The 10156-nt window shown below is 47.1% G+C and overlaps 1 pseudogene; it reads right to left on the bottom strand.

Moving 5' to 3' along the window:
• Positions 1-8573: 8573 nt before the first annotated feature.
• LOC111553374 overlaps positions 8574-10156 on the bottom strand; it is a 1747-nt pseudogene continuing 164 nt past the window's right edge.

Raw genomic sequence — 10156 nt, forward strand, 5'->3', positions numbered from 1 at the left:
AGAAGAACCCGGAAGTGAACCATCCTGCCTCCGTTCGTCCAAACAATGATAATGAGAGATGATCCAGCCGTCGGCTCCTCCCGTGGGTCGGGTGAAGCCTGTTCTGCCTGAGGCTTCCTCCACTTGCCCTTCCGGTTTCCTCCACTTGCCCTTCCGGTTTCCACCACTTGCCCTTCCGGTTTCCTCCACTTGCCCTTCCGGCTTCCTCCACTTGCCCTTCCGGCTTCCTCCTGTGTGGACGTGGTGTCCTTCCACTCTGGAGGGTGCAGCCCTCGCCGGGCAACTGGACCTGCCAGCACCTTGATCTCAGACTCCCCAGCCTCCAGAACTGTGAGAAGATACATTTTTGGTTTTTAAAAATTACCTGGTCTCAAGTATTTTATTGCAGCAGCACACAGTGGACTAAGGCTCATACGCAGTGTGCTCTGTAACCACAATGGTCTGAAATTAGAAATCAGTAGCAGAAAGATTTCTGGAAAGTTCCTAAATGTTTGAAAACTAAATAATATACTTGTAAATATCCCATGCATTAAAGAAGAAATTCAAAGGGAAATTAGAAAGTGTTTCAAACTGAATGAAAAATGAAAACAGAGCATATCAGAACTTGCAAGATGTCCCTAAAACAGCAGATAGGAGGAAATTTAGAGCACGGAAGACCAATAGTTAATGAAAAGAAAGGTTTCAAATCAAAGCTCTCTCCTTTAACCTTAAAGAACCAGTAAAAGGAAAGAAATTAAACTGAAATTAAGCAAAAGTGAGGAAACAATAAAGATAAGAGAAGAAATCAATGGAAAAGAGAACAGAAAAACAAGAAAGAAGATCAATGAAGCCAATGGTTTATTTTTTTTTGAGGTCATTAAAATTGGAAAACCTCTAATCAGATTGACCAGAGGAAAGAGAGAAGACATAAATTATAAATATCAGAAATCAGAATGATGACATCACTACAGACTATATAGATATTAAAAGGATACTGGGGAAATATGATGAACTTTATTCCAATAAATTTGACAATCTAGATAAAATTCACAAGTTAGTTAAGTACACAAATAACCAAAGTTCTCTCAAAAGGAAATAGCTGTCTGGGATACCCCTTACTTGTACAAAGAAACTGAGTTTGTAGTTGAAAATCCGTTCACAAAGAAAACCCTCAGAATATTTGATGTGGTGCGCCTCCAATACAGTGGGATGAGACAGTCTTCCCAATAAATCATGTTGACCTAATCCAATAACCAGATGGGAAAAATGAATTGACCCTCATTTCACATCATTTAAAAGTAGCTTAACAACCACATGAAAGCACCAGGTCAGATAGATTTTAGACCTGAAAGTGAAAGGTAGAACAATAAAGCCTCTAGGATATAATATAGGGCATGACCTTGAGGTGGTTGCTAACAATGAAGGAAAAGGTTAAAACATGGGATTTTATCAGAATTAATAATTTATGCCCATCAAAAGACTCATCTCCAGAATATAGGTTTTTAAAGGAAACCCCTGTAAATCAACAGAAAAAACACAAACAATTTTTTTTTTTTGAGACGGCGTCTCCCCCTGTCACCCAGGCTGGAGTGCAATGGCGCGACCTCGGCTCACTGCAACCTCCGCCTCCAGGGATCAAGCCATTCTCCTGCCTCAGTCTTCTGAGTAACTGGGATTACAGGTGCCCAACACCACGCCTGGATAATTTTTGTATTTTTAGTAGAGACGGGGTTTCACCATGTTGACCAGGCTGGTCTCAAACTCCTGACCTCAAGAGATCTGCCTGCCTTGGTCTCCCAAAGTGCGGGGATTACAGGTGTGAGCCACCACACAATTCTTTTTTTTTTTTTTTAGAAAAAGTTGACAAATAGCTCATACAGGCGCTCCATAAAGATATTGAATTGGTTAATATACAAGTGTGCTGACCCTCATTAGTCAACCAGAAAATGCATATTAAAATTGCTAAACGGTATCACTACACAGAATGACTAAATCTTTAAATTGAAGTTACAAAGTGTCTGCAAAGATGTGAAGTAACTGGCAATGCACTGGTAGGAGTGAACTGACACAGCTATACTGAAGACCCAGCCACCAGCCACCAGTGTTTCCTGACACCACGCTGCCAGCATTTATGACCTGTTAATTTCGCTCATTGATATACATCCAACATAAATGTGTTTATTTACCAAAAGGTGTGTATATGAAGGTTTATAGCAGTTCTACTCATAATAGGCAAAAAATTAGAATCAATTACATTGTCCCTCAACAGTAGAATGGAGAGATAAATCTCCATGGCCTCATACAGGGGGGTAATAGAGAAATCAAAGTAACGGAGTGCTATTCCTTGCAACCGCAGGGATGATCCCCAAACATAATGTGGAGAGAAGGGAGCCAGACAGACAAGAATGCATCACACCCTACTCCAGTCAGGCAGAACTCATCTCTGTGTCAGGGTTAGAATAGCAGAGACCTTTGGAAGGTGGTCACAGGCAGGGAAGGCAGCCTTCTGCGGTGCCAGTGATGTTCTGTTTCCTGACCCAGTTGATGGTTAGCTGGGGGACCTCACTCAGTAAAATCTCTGTAAAATCTCATCAAGTCTGTTGCCTTATGATACATGCATTTCTCTGAAAGTGTATTCTACTTAAAGTGCTAAACAGTGCTGTGAAGTGATCAGCAGTAGAATTCGAACCCTGTGCTGTTGATGCCACATGAAGGCAACTGCTGCCAGGAGAGTTCTGAGTTCAGATCTCAGCTCGGCAGTTTCCTAGCCCAAAATGGTGAGGAAGACATTTCAGCTTCCTCCACTTTCGTGGCTGCATCTTTGCGCCTCACTGCAGAAATGTTTGAGGTCTAATAGACAGCCTAATTAATGCACCTAATTCAACACCTGGTGTGTGGTAAACCTGCTAAAAAAGAAAATTGTGGTGTTGGGTGTCAGTTAAGAGAGTGGGCTCTGGGGTCAGGGGTCAGGCTTGGGTTTGAGTTCAAGTTCTGCCACAAGAAGCGGCTTCACATTCTTTCTGTTTCTCCATCTACAAAATGAGTCTAAGGTGGCGAGAAATAGGTGAGTTGTGACTTAGCAGGCACAGAGAACACGGCTTCTTCAGGTTTCTAATTCTTATGATTACTATTATTATGTCATGGAGCTTAAGGAAGGGAAATTCCTGCAGGCGGGAAGCTTTGGAAAGATTCTGAGAGAAGGAGGGAATTCAGGTGGCCTTTCAAGAACAAACAAGATTCGGGGCTAATCAATGCAGGTGAACTGAGCTTTTGGAGGGGGTTCCCTTTCCTCCCCCCTCCCCATTAGCTAAATCGGATACCTTACTGGGAAATTCAAAGACTCACAGAGTCCAGCCCTGATTGACCTCTTTCAACTTTCCAAGGAGGAAACTATTGCCCAAAGGGGTCAGGGGCCTTTTGAGTTTCCACATGGGCATGAGAAGAACCCGTCTCAGGTCACTTCTCAGCTCCCCAAGTACCCAGGCATGCCCTGAACTCTTACTCCCAGCCTGTCCAGAAACTGTGGCATGAAGGTCCTGCTTCCTTCATCAGATGCGAACGTCCCATAGATGGACACTGTATCCTCATCACTAAGTACAGCACCCAACTACAAGGCAGCTGTGCTGCGTGGGTGTGCACACAGAGAAAAGGACAATCCCAAACTGTTTAAGGCCTAGAGAATGCATCTTCTTAAACTGAAAGCGTTGATCCTCACCAGCCTTCCCCAGACTCCTCTTTTTCATCTAACTTTTCAGCAGCCAGTACAGGAGCTAATGGGCTTTTACCACTTTTAAACCCAACATACTAATTATAGTTCAAAGAACCACGTGCAGATTCAAGCATTTTTCCCTTACCACACTTCCTGATCTTATGAAGAACTAATTAAAAACTTTTTTTTTCTGTTGTTGCTTGTCTGACAGTTTTGCCAATTTGCAGGCTGACATGCGGAGCTCATTAGAAGAGAAGGCCATCAGCAGATCCCCACTGTCGGGTGCTGGGGCTCACCAGTGCTGGGGGCGCACCTCTGAGAAATGTGACTGAGCAGAGATAAATCAGCCCCTCCAAGAAGACTCAGTCAACCTTTACGCATGCCTGCTCTTTGCCTGGCAAGGTGCTAGGCTTTAGACAGATAACTAGATGGATGTGGACGCTGCCCTAACAAAGCTTAGGTTCCAGTCTCGCCCCAGCCTAGCTGGGCCCCAAACTCACCCTCAGGTGTGCAGTTTTACATTTGGGTAAACAGGGGCCCTTTGGGGCGAGGGTTCTCTCACCCCTGCTTCACTGACGCCTCACTGCAGCCTCCAACCTGGTTACCACTCCCTCACTTCACACACGAAGGACCCAAGCACAGAGAGTTCATGTGACAGTGGAAGTTTTCACGGTCACCAAGAGCAAACATAGGAATCAATTATATGCCCAAATGTGGACCAAACTCTTTCTAGAATGCAGTGCTGAATAAAGTCACAGGGCAGGAAATGGGGTGGGGTCTTCATCACAGGAATCCCAGCTGTGGGTCCTTCCACTCCAAGACTCTGTCCTCTCTCTCTATTTCGGTGAGATGATAGATGCACATATTGATAGAAATAGGTACATACAGAGAGATACATGCAGAGAGATACATACAGTGGATACACGCAGAGAGATACATGCAGAGAGATACATACAGAGAGATAAATGCAGTAAGATAAATGCAGAGAGATACATGCAGGTAGATACATACAACGAGATACATGCAGAGAGCTATAAGCAGATAGATACATGCAGATAGATACATACAGAGATATACATGCAGAGAGCTATAAGGTAGACAAATGCAGATAGATAAATGCAGAGAGATAGATGCAGAGATACATGCAGAGAGATACATGTAGAGAGATACATGCAGAGAGATACATGCAGAGAGCTATAAGTAGATAGATACATACAGATAGATAAATGGGGAGAGATACATGCAGAGAGATACATACAGAGAGATAAATCCAGAGAGATACATAGATACATGCAGAGAGATGCAGGCAAATAGATATATGCAGATAGATAGAGGGATACAGATAGATAATATAAGTAGATGATAGAAGTATAAACAGACAGACAGATGAATATAGATATATCCCATTATTCTAAGAGACTGATTCCAAATACAATACAAGAAGACTGAAGAAAGTAATCCAACCCCGTAGTGAGCATTTCTGCTCACATATTTGGCCCCAGCCTCACTCTCGGGGACTAGACTTCAGGGCTGCTGGTGAGAATTCACAGCTCCTAAACATGCCCCTTCCACTGAGCCTGAAGCCTGGCATTCTGACTTTCCTCACATCCTCTTTTGTGCCTTTTCCCTGGAAGTACAACCTCCCGTTTTCAGTCACCCACGTCCCATGGGTTTCCTCTGGTTCTGTACCCTGAGACCCACAGTCAGGGAGGAAGGTCTTAGAGACTCCAAGGGACCGTGGAGACAACAGCAACCTTCATTTGCATGAGCCCAGCTGTGCCCAGTCCCCTTGGAGAGCTCCTGGAAATGCAGGTTCAGTGCAGTCCTGGCCTCTGAGTGCCTTCAAGGAGGAAGCATGTTCCAGAGAGACCATGATCCTGGATTGTGTTGAGCGGGACTCCTGGCAGAGGGGAGCCTGACATGGCTCGTGGCGGGCCTCCAGGACAAGAGGGCGCAACCCTGAGTAAGTGAGGGGAGTGAAGGCTGTCTGGGCAGAGGAGCCAACACTGGGACAAGGCCAACAGGCAGCAGAGGGCAGAGGGTGTCCGGGAGTGAGGCTTCCCCAGGCGCAGGTGCAGCTGGGAGAGATGAGTCTGGGTGGGGAAGGGCCTTGGGTCAAGGCCTGCAGCAGGGCATTGTCCTGGAAGTGGTGTGAAACACTGATGACACTGAAATGAGGCTGCAGCCGAAGCTGATGTGTGACTTAAAGACTGCTCTGGCTTTTGTGTGGGGTGGTGAGGCTGGCAGGGCGCTGTCACTATCACCTAGGCAGGGCTCTGTGGTGGTCTCACCGTGGTGGAAGCAGGGAGCTAGAGCCCAGGGAATGAATTCCATCAGGGGTTAGAGGACCACAGAACAGAATTTAGTGAGGGGTCGGCATGGGGATGACAGAGGAGAAAGAGGCGCGGGTTTCTGGTTTGGGCAGCTGTGTGGAGGGAGGGCCGAGACTGGGACTTCAAGACAGAGTGGGGATCATGAGTGTTGGGAGGAAGAGAAAATGGCCTGAAGCTCAGGTGTGCAGTGCTGGCACCCAGGTGAGGGGTGCAGGGATGCTTTCAGTCCATGCCACTTGGCCTCCCCTCCCTTCCAACCCTCCGGACTGAAGCTAACGTTGCCACTTTGGGCACTGCCTCCCGGTGCAGGGACAGGAGACCCATCCACGCCCTTTTGTTTAGGAAAACAGCTGGGCTTTTTGTGATTGGAATTGGAGTCCATATTGAGTCCCCAGGTGCAATTCCCAGGTGGGGTCTGTGCAGGCCCACCTGGGAAGAGGTAGGCTTGAATGATATTTGCTGTTATTAGGGCCAGGGACCCAAGAATGCCTGAATTCTGCCATCCTGTCTCCTCAACTCATGGCCCCAGCAAGATTCTGAAGTAAGGCATCTCTATAAAACAGGAAATCACTGACAGTCAGCTGTTCTTGATCCACAAAAATGGCAACTTCAGAGAGTTCAATCAACACAACGAATCAAAATGCTACCTTAAAATTGTCTGAGACCACTGCAGTTCTCTCCACTGCAGGCAGGCAGAGACCATCACACAGGGCCCAGTGCTGAAGCAGGACAGCTCCTCTGCTGTGCCTCTGGGTCTTATGCCTCCCTATCCAGCTGCATGGCACCACTGGCCTTCAGAGAGCTGGTCAGGTGAAGGCCCAGGTAACATAGGCCTGACCCAGCTCTGGGAAGGGGGCCTTGAGCAATATTTTTGTGGGAAGGAGAAACAGGAAGCTATAAGAAGATGATGGGGGTGAAGAGACCTTTCCCCCTTAGAGTCACCCTGTTATTGATGTCAAGATGCTGAACAGGTCAGAAGCAGTGGCTCACACCTGTAATCTCAAAACTCTGAGAAGCCAAGGCAGAAGGACTGCTTGAGGCTAGAAGTTGGAGACCAGCCTGTGAAACATAGAGACACCCCATCTCTACAAACCAAAAAATTAGCTGGGCATGGTGGCTCACACCTGTGGTCCCAGCTACTCGGGATGCTGAGGTGGGAGGATCACTTGGGCCTGGCAGGTGGAGGCTGCCATGAGCCGTGATTGGACTGCTGCACTCCAGCCTGGGGAACAGAGCGAGACCCTCTCTCTCACTCTCACTAAAAAAAAGTGCTGATCAAATTCCTATCTGGAAAGGGGTTCCCGGGGGCTGATGATCAGAACTGAGCACCAGAGCATACACCTGTGCACATGCACACACACACACACACACACACACACACACACACACACACACACAGAGGAGAGGAGGCCATTGGGTGAGACCTGGGTGACAGCCACTTCTGGTGCAGGAGCCCCAGGGCAGGTTAACACCTCCTGTCTGAGTTAGCTTGGGTCCATCAAGAAGCAGTGCAAGGTGGGGCTAGATGTGTAGGTTGTGGGTTACGGGCACATCTGTGGAGGATTAAGGGGAGGAGCTAAAGGAGGTGAAGCCAAGGAGTGCCTCCCACTCTTTGGCAGACACTTTTGAAGACAAAGGGGGATGAGGGCAGGCTGATGCCGCGGTGCACAGGAGGTGGGGGCCCAGAAGGCGGTTGTGAGTCCATTGGCCAACTATGCTGAGCACTCTTGCACTCTATGAAAACTGATCATTTTGTGGTGACTGTGAACCCCTGAATAAACCTACTTCCCTGAGGCTCACAATCCACACAAACCCTGAGCCTTCCCAGGGTTCCCCCAGCCAGGCAGAGTGACCCCATCTCTGCCTTGTTCCTTGCTGACCTTGGGAGAAACACGGCAGTGGGGGTGGAGGAAGGGTATGGGGGAAACATGTCCTGTAGGTGGTAACTGAGGTCATGCAAGGTGATAAGGGCATGTAGGCGGAGCTGGGTTCAAATATTGTCACGTGCGGTGCACAACCAGGCTCCGAACTTCCCTGAGCCACACCGGAACAATGACCATCCTGAGACCCACCTGTCAGGTTTCTGTGGAGGTATCTGAGATGACCGAGGAGAACTGACTAGCAACATGCCTGGCATGGTTTGGGCTCTGTGTAGAGGCCCAGCCTCCTCTCTCTCCCGTCCCCCTTTCCTCCAGATTCCATCCTCTTCAGTACAGATGGGATCCAATACAGAATGTGATGTTTATGATTTAATGGATGACAAAATACCAATTAAATATCTAGGCTGCTGTAGTCAAATGCCAAACCATAAATCGCGTGTTCGAGCACCTCCTCCGGCTTCACGAGTGTCATCTCGGCTGGAAGCAAAGTCACTTTCAGCACCGCAGACAGCGCCCTGGGCACGGAGGGAGTCTGTAGCTCCCAGGGCTGAATGAAACCATCAGTGCAGGGTATTTACCTGTTTCTTGGGGCCACTGGACAATATATTTTCTTGCGGGAGTATAAAAGTTTGTTATACATAAAGAATACCACCACTAACAAATGCTGGCAGGCTAGGACAGCATGGTACAGGGTGGAGGATGGCTAGCTCTTCGGAAAGTGAAAGGTTTGGGCGGCGTGTGCCTCATGCCAGGCTGATAGGTCAGTAGATGGGAGAGCACATGCCGAACACCACAGGGCATCAGGGCAGCAGGGTTCCCTGTCTCATCTGGGGCTTTGAAGGGAGCACACCCAGAAGTGAGCAACTGAAGCAAAGCAGCTTCCTGAGGTGCCCCTTCCAGGCTTGTCTCTGAAGTCACAAATGCCATTTTAAGCAATATGTTTAATTGGATGATTTCCACAAGCTACCCATGAAGTCTCTAACCATCATAATTCAGTGAAGAAAAGAACATTAAGTTACAGGCTGTGGGAAGAGGAGGCAACACCCTCCAATTCCGGAGGTTCTAGGGGTAGGGAAAGGGGAAGGTCTTTTGTTTAAACCAAGCCCCTCATTTCAATGCACAAAAGAATTACTCTGTTCGATATTAAATTGTATTGAAAACAAAATGGACTAAAAAGCAAATACTACTCTATGTTGGGGTGGAAGTGGGAGGAAAGAATGAGTCTTGGAAGCAGGAGGGGAGAGAGCAGGGGGAAGGTTCTGTGCTGTGACCCTGGGTGGCCATTCACACGGCTTCATTTTTACTTTTGGTGGTCTCAGGAAGGTCGGATTTTTCTTCTCCTTCTTCCCCTTTGTATTGGCTTGGAAGTTTCACCAGCTGTCCACATGACCATCTCAACTTTCTGCAAAGTTTTTCTGCCGCTCTCTTTCTCATTTGGCTTTTTCTTGAGCTTCAATGTCTTCTTCCCTTTGTCGTTTCCTTTCATGCATCTCTTTGGCTTCTCTCTCTTTCCTTTTAATTTCCTGCTCGGCAAAGAGTTTCATTGTCTGTATATATACAGCTTGTTTGAACAGCTCAGGATCATCGTCTGCTAAACTCGTAGGTTTTCCTTCCTTGTTTAATTGTTTGTTTTTTTTTTCACTCTTTCACACTGTGTTCCACTAATTCCTTTCCTGCCTGAATTACATCCAGGACCGTCTTCTTTTGCTCCTGGTCCAGTAGCAACTTGCAAGCTTTGTCCGCAGCTTCAGAAGGCTTTTGTGCTGTCAACGCCATCTCAGTTTTTGTCAGGATGCACCAATATGGATAACTGCCGAAGCCTCTGTTTTCTTTTCTCATCTGTAACTTCAGGATCTATCTGAAGAACCTCAGACGGGTTCAGATCGAAGTAAGAGGAACCACAACTGTCGATCTTCCAATCCGATTTTTGGATGTTAGGACCAAGTCTCCCTTCTCTATTTGTTTCACCTCACTGTCGAAGGTCATAAATGCTTCCTCTGTGGCGCTGTGGGGTCCTGCTCTCTCCTGAAGCTGCCATTTCCAGACAATACCTTGCCTCTGTCCCCTGAATCATCAAATTTCCCCACCTTATGGTTTTGTAAAATTCTGCTGTAAATATCTTGCATACATATGAAATGTGTATGTCTTCTTGCATATATATATGCATAAGTGTGTGTACATGAAATATGTATAAATACCTTCCGTGTATGTGGGTGCGTGTGTGTGGGTGCCGGTGTGAGTGTGTGTGGGTGTGT

This window comes from Piliocolobus tephrosceles, chromosome 7 (assembly GCF_002776525.5).
Source record: "Piliocolobus tephrosceles isolate RC106 chromosome 7, ASM277652v3, whole genome shotgun sequence".
NCBI classification, from domain to species: domain Eukaryota; kingdom Metazoa; phylum Chordata; class Mammalia; order Primates; family Cercopithecidae; genus Piliocolobus; species Piliocolobus tephrosceles.